Source organism: Bufo gargarizans, chromosome 6 (genome assembly GCF_014858855.1).
Source record: "Bufo gargarizans isolate SCDJY-AF-19 chromosome 6, ASM1485885v1, whole genome shotgun sequence".
Classification (NCBI taxonomy): Eukaryota; Metazoa; Chordata; class Amphibia; order Anura; family Bufonidae; genus Bufo; species Bufo gargarizans.
In genome coordinates this window covers 95,363,639-95,380,668 of record NC_058085.1, presented here as the reverse complement: position 1 = coordinate 95,380,668, position 17,030 = coordinate 95,363,639, and positions in this window count along the sequence as shown.

Below are 17,030 nucleotides of genomic sequence, written 5' to 3'. Positions count from 1 at the left end.
CCACCAAGCCGTGACAGTAGTGCAGCCAGAGCCACTCCCATTCTCCACATTCTCTCCTCTGGGGCTTACCTGGGCTGTGGGATGTCAGGATCAGCACTCCAGACGATATCACGTAGGCTATGGCATTTTAGGCAGTGAGGTATCTGGACAGGTCGGTGCAGGGCTGGGGTGCTGTTCCTAAATTCCTGGTGTGAGACATCGTCCGCTGGGATGTTGAACTTCTGGAACATGCGGCCTATACCTGGAGGCTGTGGCCAGGTGGATAAGAGAGGCCCCCAGGCAGCTCAAAATCTATGGCACCCAGTTGTCAGCAGAAGGTAGGCAAGACGAATAGCCTGATGGTCAGGAGGCCAGAGATGGGGTCCTGGCAGGGCTCCACAGCAGAGGGTTGGCTGTAAATCGACAAAGGCCTAGAGGGTACTGAGACCAGACAGGCCACAGTCCGGAGAAAGCCTTATTTCTCGCTCATATCATTGGGGGACACAGGACCGTGGGTATAGCTTGCTGCTGCCACTAGGAGGCGACACTAGGCTGAAAACTGTTAGCTCCTCCCCTGCAGGCTATACCCCCTCCAGCCTGGAGAGAGCATTTCAGTTTTTAGCTTAGTGTCATAGGAGGTAGACCTCCTTGCTTAGCAGGGTGGCTCTTTTGGAAATTTTATTTTATTAGGGTTATGGGGCACAGATTCACATGGCATCTCTGTCTCCCTGGGAGGCTAGCCGGTGTCGGTTGTCCCACCGCCTTGCCCCCCCCCCCCCCCCCAAGAAGACAAGTGGACCAGGGCAGCCTTGCTCCCCTGCTTCCCACCAGCAATAGGGCCACCTACTCACCAGCCCTATACTGCCCGGACCCCTGATGCCTTCTGCCAGCGGTCATTGGGTGGCCCTGCTGGGACAACATCTAAGGGCGAATTCCACAGAAGACAGGTGAGTATTACACCCCCTCTCTCCCTCCCTTAGCTCCTCACACCTGTCTGCTGGGTAGCGATCTCCCTACCAGCGCCCTCAGATCCTCAGCGGCGGCACTGCGGGGGTTAATGTCAGCAGCATAGCGGCTCTGCTACTACAAGGAGAGCAGTCCGATATCTCCCTCTTCAGCGCTCTTCCTCCCCACTCCACTTAAGTCTCCAGGCATCTCCTGAGGCAACATGTCCAGTGGCATATTAACCCCTTACCGTCTCATGGCGGATCCTAGCATGCGAGCGGGTCGGAGCCTATTTTTGCGTGCGGGGGCGGAGACTATTTTCCCACCGCGGCACTCCAGAAGACCTCTCCAGTGCTCCCTTGCCACAAGGACACAGAACTTAGGACTTCTAATGGTAGGAGATCGCTACCCCCTCCAACATAGAGAAGCCACACAATGTCAGACCCAGCCAAGACCCCTCCCCAGGCACCCTGCAGGACCACTTATTATGCCTGCACTTCATGTTCTGTTAAAGGGCTTTGTCACCCCACTAAAATCTTTTTTTTTTTGGGGGGCTAGTTAAATTCCTTATACTGCGATATATGAAAATATAATGCTCTTACTTACTTTCCTTCAGCAGTTTCTTCTAAAAACTAACTTTTATAATATGTAAATTAGGTCTCTACCAGCAAGTAGGGCGTCTACTTGCTGGTAGCCGCCGCAAAAAACCGCCCCCTCGTCCTGTTGATTGACGGGGCCGGCCGCGATCTCCTCCGGCCGGCCCTGTCAGCATTTCAAAAATCGCGAGCCTGTGTTCATTCGGCGCAAGCGCTCTGAGATGAGGAGGCTCCCCTCCTCAGCACTCCCTCAGTGCGCCTGTGCCGATGACGTCTTCTCTTTCGGTGATTTACATATTATAAAAGTTCGTTTTTTAGAAGAAACTGCTGAAGGAAAGTAAGTAATTATAAGGAATTTAATTAGCCCCCCCCCCCCCCCAAAAAAAAAATTACTTTAGTGGGGTGACAGAAGCCCTTTAAATTCCCTCGTGGCCAGTCACTCTCTATGCTCTGCATGTCAGGCGGCCCCACAGAGCCATCCATCCATATTGTCACAACCCACAGGAGTTCAAGACCGCTCTGGCTGTGGAGAACCTGACTGGGCAAGGTCCCTGTCCCGGGCAGTAGAAGACCTCTCCAAAGTCTCTCATTCCACCTTTTCATTACTGGGTTGTTTGGTAGAGAGATCACCCACAGTGCAGCCCTCACCTTCGCAAGGCGCACAAACTAGGAGCAGGCTTACTAGCAAGCGTCCCAGATCAGGTCGTCATTCCTCTTCTGACGCCTCTGCATCCCCTCTCGGTTCCCGATCTCAGACGTCGTCCATTTTAGGTGACGCAGATGATGAGATTGCGAATTCCGATACGGAGATGGACCTGGAGCAGTCTTCGCAGATTGCGTCTATGGTAAATAGTCTGATTTCAGCTATAAGGGACACTTTCCAAGTTCAAGAGGAACTCCCCTCCACCAGCCACCAGGGAGTGTCGTTTTTGCGTACATAGCAGACCCCTTTTCTGTTGTTGTCGCAAAGGCTTGGGACCAGCCAGGTTTGCGCTTCATTGTCCCAAAGCGGTTAGACTTGCTCTACCGTTTTCCAACTGATTGTGTGGAAAGATGGGCCTCACCTCCGAAGGCAGACCTACCGGTCGCTCGCCTCGCAAAGAACACTACTATTCCAGTGGCGGATGGCTCCTCTCTTCAGGACCCAGTAGATCGGCACATTGACTCGCTATCGAAGTCGGTCTTTGCAGCCAGTGGTTCAGCCTTACGCCCGATCTTCGCATCGGCATGGGTAGCCAAGGCTGTTTCGGAGTGGGCCCTCCGTTTGAACCAAAACCTTGCGACCAATCTTCCTCCGGAGGAACTCCAGTCCTTGGCGGTACAAATTTCGCAGGCAGGAAAGTACCTCTGCGAAGCAGCTCTGGACGCGGGGACAATAGTCGCCCGTTCCTTGGCTCTCGTATCTATCCGCTGAGAACTGCGGCTTAAAGTCTGGTCGGCAGATTCATCCTCCAAACGTTCTCTTTCAAGACTTCCCTTTGCTGGGTCTCGACTCTTTGGTACCCGGCTAGATTATATTATTTCGGAAGCAACAGGGGGAAAAAGCACCCATTTACGTCAACCCAAGGCGAAACGTTCCTTTCGTCCTAGGGTCACATCTTCCCGTTATCAGTCCTTTCGTAGGTTTGCAGGCACTCGTCCGGCGGCCCCACCTGCATCTAGGCCACCCAGTCAGAACCAGCGAAAAGGCCCATCCTTCAAACCCCAGCCAGCATGGCGTCCGCGAGCGCAACAGCCTCGTTCCGCTCCCAGGAAACAGCCCTCAGCATGAAGGTGTGGCCCCACCCTTAAAGGTGGGGGGGTCGTCTCCTTTTTCAGGAAATGTGGCAAACTCATATATCGAGCGCTTGGGCACGAGAGGTAGTGACATCAGGATACAAGATAGAATTCAAATCTATCCCAACCAACCGTTTTTTCCTCTCCTAGCCGCCCAAGGATCCAGGTCGGGCGGCTGCTTTCTTTCAAGCAGTCCAGACCCTTATCATACGGGGGCATGATAATTCCGGTCCCCTTACACAAAAGATTTATGGGTTTCTATTCAAACCTTTTCGTAGTACCCAAAAAGGAAGGCGATGTTCACCCAGTGCTGGACCCAAGATAGTGAATCGCTTCCTCCGCATTCAACGGTTCAAGATGGAGTCACTCCGCTCCGTGATCGCCTCTTTGGTACAGGGAGAACTCATGGCATCGATAGACATCCAAGACGCCTACTTACACGTTCCCATCGCACCCGCTCATCGTTTTCTTCGTTTTGCCATTCATTCATGTCACTACCAGTTCGTCGCCCTGCCATTCGGCCTAGCGACAGCTCCGAGAGTGTTCACAAAGGTGCTTGCCCCCCTCCTGGGTCTCCTGCGCTCCAGGGGCATCACTCTCCTCCCGTATCTAGACGATATCTTGATCAAAGTCTCCCAATGCGAGGAGAGTCTTCAGATCACTTTGAGCACCCTGTCCCACTTCGGGTGGATAGTCAATCGGCGGACATCCTGCTTATCTCCCACCACACAAATCAGGTTTCTGGGCATGATATTAGACTCAGGTGCAGCCGTGGTACGCCTGCCATTGGACAAGAGCGTGGACATTCAGAGATCTATACGCATTTTACTCCAACGCCGCAATACGTCTATCCGCGATTGCTGGGCATGATGGTGGCCATTCCCTTCGCTCAATTTCACACGAGGTGTTTTCAACGAGCCATTTTGTCATCTTGGGACAAATCCCCAGATTCTCTGGATCGCCGCATCCGGCTGTCCCTCCAAATGCGTACAGCCCTCGGTTGTCTGCACATCTGTTGGGGGGAAATTCCTCCTTCCAGTGATATGGACGATCATTACAACAGATGCTAGCCTTCGCGGTTGGGGCGGAGTTCTCGCCACACGGACGGTCCAGGGTGTTTGGTCTCCATCGGAGTCCAAACTTCCCATCAACATACTGGAACTCCGGGCCATTTATCTCTCCCTTGTCCACTGGACTCCACTTCTGCAGGGTAGTCCGATCAGGGTGCAGTCGGACCCATCAACCACCAAGGCAGGAGTCTGCGAAGATTTTGCAGTGGACGGAGTCCTATGTTCCGATGATTTCGGCAGTCTTCATCCCGGGAGTGGACAACTGGACGGCAGACTTTCTCAGCCGGACAACAGTGGACCCGGGGGAGTGGTCCCTCCATCCGCAGGTGTTCGAGGCCATCTGTCTCAGGTGGGGACGTCCGGAAGTGGACGTGATGGCATCCAGGTTCAATCACAAGCTCCCGGGCTTCTTCTCTCGCGCAAGGGATCCAGCAGCACGCGGCGTGGACGCTCTCATGGCGCCTTGTCTTCCATCAGAGTTTAGATACGCTACGTTTAACGGTGTGGCTGTTGAAACGCAGAGGTTTTTCTGATGCGGTCATTCGAACTATGATTAGGGCCAGGAAACCTTCCTCTTCTAGGGTTTACTACCGGACCTGTAAATCCTTCTTGTGTTTCTGCGAGGAACAAGCTTTTCTTCCCAGGTGTTTTTCCCTTCCGACGGTTCTAGCGTGCCTTCAGTCGGGATTGGACCTGGGCATGGCTCTCAGTTCCCTCAAAGGGCAGGTCTCGGCCCTGTCCATTTTTTTTCCAACGTACTCTAACCGTCCTAGGTCCGGTCAAGACTTTCTTGCAAGGAGTAGCTCATACCGTTCCCCCATATCGGCCCCCATTACATTCTTGGGACCTAAACCTGGTTCTTGGTGCACTCCAGACAGCGCCGTTCGAACCTCTGAATGAAGTTTCCGTCCGTCTACTTTCCTGGAAAGTGGCCTTTTTAGTGGCCATTACCTCTATTCGTCGGGTTTCGGAACTGGCAGCTCTCTCCTAGAAGGAAGCCTTTTTGGTGTTTCACCAAGATAAGGTGGTTCTTCGTCCAGTGCCATCTTTTTTTACCAAAGGTTGTTTCTGCCTTTCATGTGAATGAGGACAGTTTTGCCCTCAGCCTTCTCATCCGCGGGAGGTCTCCTCCATCGTCTGGATGTAGTACGGGCTTTAAAGATCTGTCGGTGGTGGCCCCCTTTAGACGCACTGACGCTCTGTTCGTTATCTCAGAAGGCCCTCGTAAAGGTTTTGCGGCTTCAAAGGTGACTATTGCTCGGTGGATTCGCTCGGCCATTGCCGAGGCCTATCGTTCCAGGGACAAGGTTCCTCCACCTGGGATCACTGCTCACTCTACCAGAGCGGTTGGGGCTTCTTGGGCATACCTCCACCACGCTTTTGCGTCTCAGTTGTGTAAAGCAGCGACTTGGTCCTCTCTACACACCTTTACTGAATTTTACCAGGTGCATTCATTGGCCTCGGCGGATGCTTCTCTCGGCCACAGGGTTCTGCAGGCCGCAGTTCAGGGACTTCTATAGAGTTGGTTTGAGAGAATTTAGTTTCCCTCCCCGGGGACTGCTTTAGGACGTCCCACAATGATATGAGCGAGAAAATGAGATTTTTGTTAACTCACCTGTAAAATCTCTTTCTCACTTGATTCATTGGGGGACACAGCACCCACCTACATATTGTTGTGAGGCATATGGGGTTCCTGTTTTGTCTGTTGGGACCTTGTGTTTGGTTCGGTCTCATGACAGTGTACAGTTTTATGTTGATTCTTACTTTAATTTGGTCTCTCCTACTTCTGGAGCACAAACTGAAATACTCTCTCCAGGCTGGAGGGGGGTATAGCCTGCAGGGGAGGAGCTAACAGTTTTCAGCCTAGTGTCGCCTCCTAGTGTCAGCAGCAAGCTATACCCACGGTCCTGTGTCCCCCAATGAATCAAGCAAGAAAGAGATTTTACAGGCGAGTTCACAAAAATCTCATTTCTTAGCACCAAGATGTTCAGCCCCATGCAAGTCATCAAACTCATAGGCTGGGCCTATATTCAGCTCAGTTGGCGCAGGATGTTATTTGTGTAGATGCAGCTCAAGATCATTGCATCCTGCTTGTGTGTTGGCCTCACCCCCTTAATTTATTGATTTTTAATTTTGACCATAAATCACTAAACTAAATAGGTGATTTTAATTGTGATATACTGTCACGACCATGGTCTCGTTTGGTTGTTTCAACCACAGGTGAGGGCCGCTTGTATGTTGCCTCACTTGTGGTTGCCGCTGTCAACATGTTCTTATGATGTATGTGGCAGTATAGCAGCCTGAGCTGGTGCTAGGCAGCTTGCTGCAATGTGCATGCGGTTGCACCTGGCAACCTGTCTTTGTTAGGTGTGTCTTTTGTATGTCTGGTGTGCACAGGGTTTTAGTTATGTGTGCACTTTCCCCTTTTAGTGGCTTCCATCCCTTGCCTGGTGTAGGAAGGGTTAACTCCCTCTTTGTGTGAAAACTGTGTCTGTGTGGCTACATGGGCTATTTAGCCTCAGTTCAGAGCAGAGGTCTGAGGGGTACTCCAGGCATGTTCCTGGAGTCATCCTCCTGGTCTTCTACCATCTGCCAGTGAGGGCCACCCTTGTGGTCATAAATGTTATATGTGATGTTTAGTTGATGTTGCTTTTCTTTCTATGTTTTATGCAGCTATGGATATGGGTTCCTGTGTGTGTATGTGTGCACGGGATCCAGTCAGCAAGGCTGTGGCAGGTAGGTTTGGAACTAGTGTAGTTAACCTGCCATATCCATATGTCTGCTTGTGTTCCCCTTTTCCTTGCAGCTTGGCCAGTGAGACTCTTGTTCCCCCGTGCCTAGGAGGAACAGGTCGTCTTACCCTGCTCCTTGTTCCAGGGAAATCCTGAGGGCTAGAAGGGATTTTTAGGTTCCGGTGTATGAGCCCTCCCACCATCAGGGTTGGCTCATATGGTTATGAGTCAAGGTCAGATTAGGGATGCTATATGAGATGACCTGCTCCCTAATTCTGTCATCCTGGCCGAGCAGCCACTAACATCTTCTGGCATCGCACGGCTGAGGGTTTTCCCCATCCTCATCCGTGACATATACATGCTTGGGTTGAAAATGAAATTGCAACAAAAGTATTTCATTTTACTTTTGATTTTGCACACATGGGTTGAAGATGAAATGGCAAATAGGTACTGTATTTGCATTCTCAATTTTATGTTTTTAATTTTACCTTCCATACTTCTGTTATAATGACTTGTGCAAGAAATACCAGTTTGGTACTGTAGATGTTGGTTCACCTCACACATTGGTGACATATCGCTAAGATATGTCACCACTGTCAGGTATCTCTAGAATGTGGCCACCAAAGTCAAGTAGTGTGCACCACGCATTTGCAGCATACTCTCCATTAACTTCTATAGGAGTTCCGAAAAGAGCCAAGTGAGCAAGCTCGGCTATTTCAGAAACTCACATAAAAATTATTGGTGAACACACTGCTCAAGAGTGGCCACCTCATGTCTATGGGAGTTACGAAAATAGATGAGCTGGTGCTCAGCTATTTTTAAAACTCCTATAGAAGCGATTGGAGGGAGGCTTAACTTGTGCTGTGTAACCTCCTTTACTTTGGGGGTCTTGTTGTAGAGCTAAGTGCATGTCCCAGAGTTCTAGTGATATGCCATCAATGTGTAAGAAGGGCCAACCCCTTTAAATACTGGTCACTCATGCTTCAGTCGGCATAATCTGTTTATAATAATGAACACAAGATCAAGGACCTGAGGGAGGTAAGATTTGATTGCAATTTTCATAACTATGTTATAAACTGCTTTGGGAGAGGTGTTAGAACAGCATTGTAAGTGGCAGACAATATTTGTATCAACTACCTCTATTCAAGCTCAGTTTTTTGAATTTATAAAAAATAGCTTCTTTTCACCCTCTTTTGAACCAATCCTCCTGTGTGTCTAAAATGTGAACCTCGCTGTCATCAAATGAGTATCTTTTGCCAACAAAAGCCAGCCGAAGACACTTATGGCTGTATTTCATACATTGATTTATGGCCAAAGCCTCTGCTGATGAATTTAACAGTCACTGTACATTCAATAAACTTTGCAGAAATCAATAGTACAGATGAATATAAGTAACTATATAATATACCTTACCATATAAAAATGCCTTTTTATTTCTCTAGCAGATCATTCCTCCTGACCCTCCCTTCTTTATAGCCTTCTATGGACAGCATGTATGTGTGTGCACCTTCTCCCTCCTCCTCCCATCTCTATAGACTTCTACGGGAGGTATATCTGTCTCTCTGCCCTCTCCCCTCCTAAAAGATGCCTATGGGCCGCATGTAATCCGATAGTCTTGTTTCTGAAGATGGATTCAACAGGGAATATTAGCTTAGGAGGAGGGAAAAATAAAAATATTACAAAGTTTGTCATATTTACTTGTAGTACTAATATGTGCACTGTGTTGAAAGTCTAGTAATTATTTTAGTTGACATGAAGGAATGCCGATTATAGTGAATTCACAAGTAAGAGAGAGTTTACATCTCCATTTTATTTTCTAATTTTCTAAAATTATAGGATCCTGTAAAAAAAAAAAAAAAAAACCTGTTGCACATTTGGCATTTGTTTGAGCCATTTCCACCTCAGCTCCATTTTTTTTTTTAGGGCTCTTTCACACTTGCGTTCTTTTCTTCCGGCATAGAGTTCCGTCGTCAGGGCTCTATGCCGGAAGAATCCGGATCAGTTTTATCCTAATGCATTCTGAATGGAGAGAAATCCGTTCAGGATGCATCAGGATGTCTTCAGTTCAGGACCGGAACGTTTTTTGGCCGGAGAAAATACCGCAGCATGCTGCGCTTTTTGCTCCGGCCAAAAATCCTGAACACTTGCCGCAAGGCCGGATCCGGAATTAATGCCCATTGAAAGGCATTAATCCGGATTCGGCCTTAAGCTAAACGTCGTTTCGGCACATTGCCGGATCCGACGTTTATCTTTTTCTGAATGGTTACCATGGCTGCCGGGACGCTAAAGTCCTGGCAGCCATGGTAAAGTGTAGTGGGGAGCGGGGGAGCAGTATACTTATCGTCCGTGCGGCTCCCGGGGCGCTTCAGAGTGACGTCAGGGCGCCCCACGCGCATGGATGACGTGATCGTCATTCTGGAGCGCCCCGGGAGCCGCACGGACGGTAAGTATACTGCTCCCCCGCTCCCCACTACTACTATGTCAACCAGGACTTTAATAGCGTCCTGGCTGCCATAGTAACACTGAATGCATTTTGAAGACGGATCCGTCTTCAAATGCTTTCAGTTCACTTGTGTTTTTCCGGATCCGGAGTGTAATTCCGGCAAATGGAGTACACGCCGGATCCGGACAACACAAGTGTGAAAGAGCCCTGCTACATGGATTGTGTAAAAAAAAAAAAATGAAACTCTGATATGAACTTTCCATAAAAAAGTTTAGTTTTTTGCTCCTAGCATTTTTGTTAATTAGGTGGATTTTTTTGTCTTTTTAAAAATACAGCATGCATCTCTTGAAATTTTTTCGGGAGTTTTCAAATCCCCTCTACAGGGGAAAAGCGCCATGAAGAAAACATGTGGTAAGACACTGGGGTAGATTTACTATTGAAATTGCATCAGTTTTTCCACTTTTGCAAGCTATTTACCACTCACCCGGACAATCGGTGTGGCTTCGCTGAAAAGGGATGTGGTCTAAATTTGCTACATTTTGGCGCATTTTTATATGAAATAATATGCCAACCTATAGGTGGTGCAAACTTAGAGTACACATTTTTTGTGCCACACTGGCAAAATTCTGGGATTTACAATACTCAAAGGTCTATGTGCCAGAATAGTAAATTTGTCTAATATCAAGATTCCTATTCTTAGTGTAAAGTGAGACACTAGTAGTAAATCTGCCCCAATGGGTTCAAAAACCTCAAGAAAACAACGCCACTAAAACCCGTAGGAGCCAAACAAAAAGTGGCAGTACCTATTTTGCAGTTGTTTTTAACATGAACCAAGTGTAAGGACCCTTAAAATAACTGCACTGTATGAACAATGCTTTCAGTGTTCATATAACCATTCTCTCATCCTTCCAGCAACACACACATACCTCACAAAATGTCACAGAACACAGAGTATTAACAGCATTTTTATGTAGGAAAAACCCAGATGTCAGCATCAGGATGAAGAAAACAAATCAGTTACTTCCACAGTTAACATAGTCTTTCAAAGTCTTAATTTCAACATATACATCATTAATAATCCCAAGTGTATAAAAGACAAGTGACCAAAAAAAATAAAATAGGAAAACCAATAAATAACTCAGTGGATGAAATGTTGCGTTGGTTGTCGACACTTTTGGACCATTCAGGTAAATTAGTAACACTACAAAAAAAAAAAAAAACTAAACAGAACAAACAGAAAAGTAACAAAAACCATGAAAGCCATTGATATGAGGCCAGGAATAGCAGAACCACTTCCCTCACATTCAAGGAAATTCGTATAGTACACACAAAAAAAATATCCCCAGATTGATACAATTTTCATTTCATGTTTTTGTCTAATGGTATATGTGTGTGCATGAATGCATATAAATATATAGATTTAGAATTTATACATTGTGCGTATAGAGAATGAGTCAAGTATAGAGAAAATGAGACTGGCACAAGGGGTAATGCTTGGAAACACCCAAAACCACAGTAACAAGATGGTGTAGTCTCACCCATACATAACTGCAAGTGTCGACAACACCAAACTGGCACCATATACATTAACATGGTAATAGTTCCAAAACCTTTCCGATTGCTACTTTGCATACGCAGTCAACCAAGCAGGTGCAGAGAATTTCTAGGTCTGGCAGACACAGGGTTCCACGTGAGATTATTAAGTTGGATCCAACCTTTACTACAGCTCAGACCAACGTCCTGTACTGGTCATCCAATGTTCAGCTGTCTGCAGGGGGGCACTTAAACATGAAAACAAAAATATGGCCTTAAACATAAAAGAGAAAATGTGAACTTTTGTTTGGAGAAAATAAAAAGCGCCTCCGGATATCTGCGCATGTGCATTTTTTGTAAAAGTGCATTGTAGTGAGGGTCCTAATTTAAAGATCCAGATAAAATGAAGACTGCCTCAAGACACACTTTTATTTATATTTCAGAGTGTGGCTTTCATTTATTATGTGAGATAGTCAAGCTCTGTGCTCGACTATTTCCATCAGTCCCATAGAAACTCAATGGAGCCACAGCGTGCATGAGCAAACGCTGCTCCAGTCAAATGGAGGAACTGGAACTCCAGCGATAGGAGCCACAGTGATCAGACACTTTTGTGGATAGGTGAGAAGTCTTGATTCTGGGAAAACTTCTTCAGGCTACATGCACACGAACGTTGTTTGTTTCAGTGTCCGTTCCGTTTTTTTTTTTGCGGATAGGATGCGGACCCAATCATATCAATGGGTCCGCCAAAAATGCATCAGTATGTCCGTTCCGTAGCCACGCCAAAAAAATATTCTCGTCCGTTTTAGGCATTGTTACAATGCATCCGCAAAAAAAAAAGGATGGTATCAGTTTTTTGGGCGGATCCGCAATTTGCAGACGGCAAAACACATACGGTCGTGTGCATGTAGCCTTAAAGGGGTTATCCAGGATTACAAAAAGGTCCATTGGATTCTACCCATTCAAGTGAACGGTACTGAGTACATTGACAAGAGTGGCACTGTTCTAGAAAACAAAAAACTAACCCTATTTCTAATCCTAGGCAACCCCTCCAAAAACCAATATACATTGGTATACAACAACTGCAGAAAAGAGGCAGGGCTTCAATGATCAAGTCTCCTTTACAGTTTATGATACACAAAATGGCTGCAGGAAAGTTATCCCATTATCTATTCACCATAGCCATTAACAGGTGAATCAATGCATATAAACATATATTGGAAAGGTTAAATATTATGTATAGAAATATACATATATACACACACATATACACACACTTCAACATGCAATGAGTTGCAAATGTTCCAGAAGAATGCATGGAAAGTATTTCCTCCCCCTCGCATGGCTTTTGCTTCATTAGCATCTACCCATCCAGGTAGTGGACCATCACTGTAAACATTCAACGCGAGCGGTACATACGCAAGTCCCCCATCTGTACTCGACAAGCTTGGCTGTGTTTTCTATGCCCGACAAGAACAAAGCATCTAGGCAGCAGGTACAGAAACATGGGCATGGGTGATACTGTATCAACTCGTACATAGCACTCACAAACGCAGGAGTGTATTGCCTTATCTATGAAGCATACTAGCTTTATGCCTTTGCTAAATATGCAGGTTTGTATTTGTGCAAAAAAATAAAAAATAAGTCATCAAGACTTGAGTCCTAGCAATAATGTGTATGGGAATTTCTACGATCCACACCAAAGAGGCCACTTTTTATAAAGTAATAGCAGTAGTGTCCAAAAAAGAATTCCGGTAACCAATGTGTAGAAACTAAGAGATTAACCGACATATAGCAACCCACAGAGAACTAAACCAGAGCTGTCATTACCAAGTTAGTCTATATGGAACCCCCTAAAGACTTTTGGGGTATAGTAACCAATCACAGCGCAGGTTTCATGTCTCAAGAGCAAAATTACAAAATAAAAGCTGCGCTGTGATTGGCTGCTATGGACAACATAGGGTTTTTCTTTTGAGACTGTTTCACAAATATTCCCTTTGTCCAGGGTTAGAACAAAAAGTTTATTTCGCAGAACCAGTGCCGCTCTTTTCCTTTGGCTGTTTATGGTATTGCAGCATCACTTGAGGAGGCTGAACTGCAGCACCACCCATACCCACAGGGTAAGAGTGGTGTTGTTTCTTGATAAAGGAGGGGCGCATTTAAAAAAAAAATAATCATACAAATTCTTGAAACGGATTCCATATTTTTTTCCGTAACAGGCAAAAGCAGAAGGTGAAGGTCAAGAGACGCATAAGTAACAGCAATTTGCTTTCACTGTAAGTTTGTCTAACCAAAAATAAAAATATAGAATAAAATCAGTGAGCGATTTCTACTGAATCCCCATTGAGCACTATATAATAATAACTGTACCTAATAGAAGCAAACACTGATGGTGAGGGGTCACCCCAAATATTCAATACTTAGGTTTATACTAAAGTGCTAATAATTTTGCTGAAAATAACTGATTGGAATGCCGCAAAACAATGAACGTTCCCTGTCTAAATGCACAGTCCTATTACTTTTGGAACAGAAAGCTACATAGTGTCCCACCATCTTACATAATTGTCAAATATGTGTACCACCCAAGAGTGGTGTTACCACTTCTGCACCCTGCTACTATCTCTATTGGTCTAACCTCATGCTATCTTATGCATTTATTTCCGGGTCCTCCACAATGTGCATTACTAATATCTTTATGCAACTGTTATGTTCATGTAATGTGTCTAGTTCACCAGCAGGTGGTAGCAAACACGGCAGAGCTGTACTTAGAGAGAACGGAACTTGCCATTCCATTCTAACACCCCTCTGGAGAGAAGTGGGCTAGTCCTATTTCCTGCAGGAAGGGTGGGCAGAAGTTATAGTCAGTCTAGCTTACCCCCAGCTAGGGGAAGGGTGTGCAGGGGCACATCTCTCCTGGACGTGCCCACGCCAGCCAGAGCACCCTAAGCTCTGCTGGCCATAGTTTAAAGCCTCAGGAGCCAGGAGGACAGTTCCCTGGCATAACCTAGAGTCAGACTACAAAGTTAAGTGCAGCATACAGAAGAAGCTGAGTTAGGCTCCATTCACACGTCCGCAAATGGGTCCGCATCCGTTCTGCAATTTTGCGGAACGGGTGCCGACCAATTCATTTTCTATGGGGACGGAATGGATGCGGACAGCACACAGTGTGCTATCCGCATAGCGCGGCCCTGATCTTTGGGTCCGCAGCTACACAAAAGATAGAACATGTCCTATTCTTGTCCGCAGCTTGCAGACAAGAATAGGCATTTCTATAGGGGTGCCGGGCGGGTGTGTTGCGGATCCGCAACACACCACGGACGCGTGAATGCAGCCTTATACAGCTAGCCTGTCAATACAGCAGAGTCAGAGAGAAACAGAGATATAGCAGAGTTGAGTTTGCCTGCCAGTTTAATGCTAAAGCCTGCTGGAACCAAGACAAAGCCTGAAACTGTTTTGAGAAACGTTTATTCAAGTAAAGCTGCCATTGAACTTCATCTCAAGGTCTGGACTCAAGTTATTTCTTAAAATCCCTCAATTATTCCCCCCTATTTATTGCTTTGGAGCCAAAGCCTGGGGTCCAGACGTATCCAGGTAGGAGCACCGTGACACACATAAAGAGACATTTTAGGCAACAACATACCACTCTGCATTTCCTACACCTGGGATGGGCATTAGAGGGCCCTAGGGGGAGGCCACCCGTTGCATATGGACCACCCAGGGATCGCCCTGACTCCAAGGTTTTCTACCATGACTTCCTGGAGGCCATCTTTAAATGCTGCTGGTTAACAGGTCTTAACACAAATTATTTTCTTTAAAAGACATCTGTAGGAGGGGGAAAGAGACGCGAAAAGACCATGGTAGCACCATTTTATAAACCATGTGCAGGAAGTTCAAGGTTCTGGAGATCTGTAGAGGTTAATAGAGACGGAATTAATACTGGCCATAGACACAGGACTGCTGTCAGCCAACAGCTATCAGTCGTAATTTACCCAATAATATATCCACTGGACTCATGTTATATCAAATTATCCTCCTATTAAAAGGGGTTGTCCAGGTTCAGAGCTGAAACCGGACATACCCATAATTTCACCCAGGCAGCCCTTCTGATGTTAGCATGGGAGCATTTCATGCTCCAATGCTCTCCCTTGCTCTGTGCAGGATCACGCAAGGAAAGGGCTCTTTTATTTACCATAACACACTGCCAGGGGGAGGCTTCTGCCCAGCAGTGTGTTCGGCAACGTCACCGGCTCTGATGGGGTGGCTTTAGTGCTGCCCTATCCGTTTTACAGGCTAGGGCAGCGCTAAAGCCTGCCCATCAGTGCCGGTGATGTGTTCTCCTTTAAATTACTTTCTTTCACAACCACTCATCACTCCTGAATTAAAACAAAGCTTTCATCTTCAAAGAACATACTGCATGCACGTCCACCAACCCACTGATCGGGTATTAATGGGAATTATACTCAGTATCCAAGATCCTTGTGGACAGAACTCAAGGTTCACTAAAATGATTATAAAAGAGTTTTCCCTCTCCGCCCCGAAACAGCACCCCTTTCGTCAATGGATTGCACTGTACTGCAGTATAGTCCTATTGGCATGAAAGGGCTTGAGTTGCAATATCAAACAAAGAGTTTCCAGATCAGTGGCCCCATTATCTAGGTTTAAGTCTAAGTAGGTCATACATGGTGCATATTTGTCGTGAGACTTCACAGATTTTGAAAAAAGTAATGGTTTTAATTAATGGAATTCTCTACCCCTACAACAGCAGCACCAGAGGAGTCTGGTAGTCACTTATTTCCCTAGTAAAATACCATGAAGCTGAACGCATATGTTAGAGTAGACAACTGGTGGTCAGCAATCAACTGGTATGTATGCTCAGTTTAGAGAGGATGTCTGGCCTAGGAGTCAACTTACCAATTCCTGCGAACATCTGCTACGGATGTGCTGTTCTAGCACATGTGACCGCTGAGGCAGTGATTGGCCACCACAGCAGTCAAGGGAGCAAGCCACTTCCGTATCGGAAAGGACCCAAAGCGGCCAGGAACAGAGCTACTGGTATCGAATGGTGGGACTGTGAAAAATGAAAACGTTTTTTTTTTTTTTTTTCCTAATTGGGTACATGTTCGGAGGAATCTCTAAGTCGACCTCTAGGCCAAAAAATCCCACTCAATCGATCACATCCCCCCTCCCCCAGTTAGAGTACTTGTTATGTTCTAATATTTGCAAATGAAATCCATCCTGACAGGAGCAAGAAAACAAACAACTGTGTGCAAAAAGACAATTTAAAGCAACAGCATGAATGTGAGACACAGCTAAAATTACGTATCAACTGCAAGTTTAAAAAAAAATATAAGACAGTGCTAGAATTTCTGTCAACTACTCAATTCTTAAACAATTCGTCTATTCACTTCTTTTTAGAATTTTTTTTATGAATATATGACTTTTTTTCAAAATCATTAATTATATATCTCTATATATCCATCTACACTACTAGACCAGTAAATATAATAAAATAGGGCAAAACTTTGAAATATTAAAAATAATAAATCTTAGCACATGGTTTTCTCATGCTTCATTTCAGTACAGATTTGGCTTAAATAGGTTCCAGAAAAAAATAAAATAATGATCAACAGTGGCAAAGTTTTGCTTCAGAATTTCTGCTACCACGGATTCACTCTGCAATATGTTCTGCAGTCACCGACAGCAGATCAGTGGCAAATGACTTCAGGTCCTGATGGGTTACTTTAACTTTTTTTTTTGAGCAGCAGCCCCTCTTCTGACTTGTATGATGCGTCCATTTCTAATTCTGGCATCTATTCTACAGTGATTTTCTACCCTTTAATTCATATATATAAACATTTCTTTCACTCTCTATATATAATTTTTTTTCATTTCTTTAAACTTGGTTTACAGAAGGCAAAGCCTTTATCATACAAATAAGGTGACGTTTGGCTCATCAAGT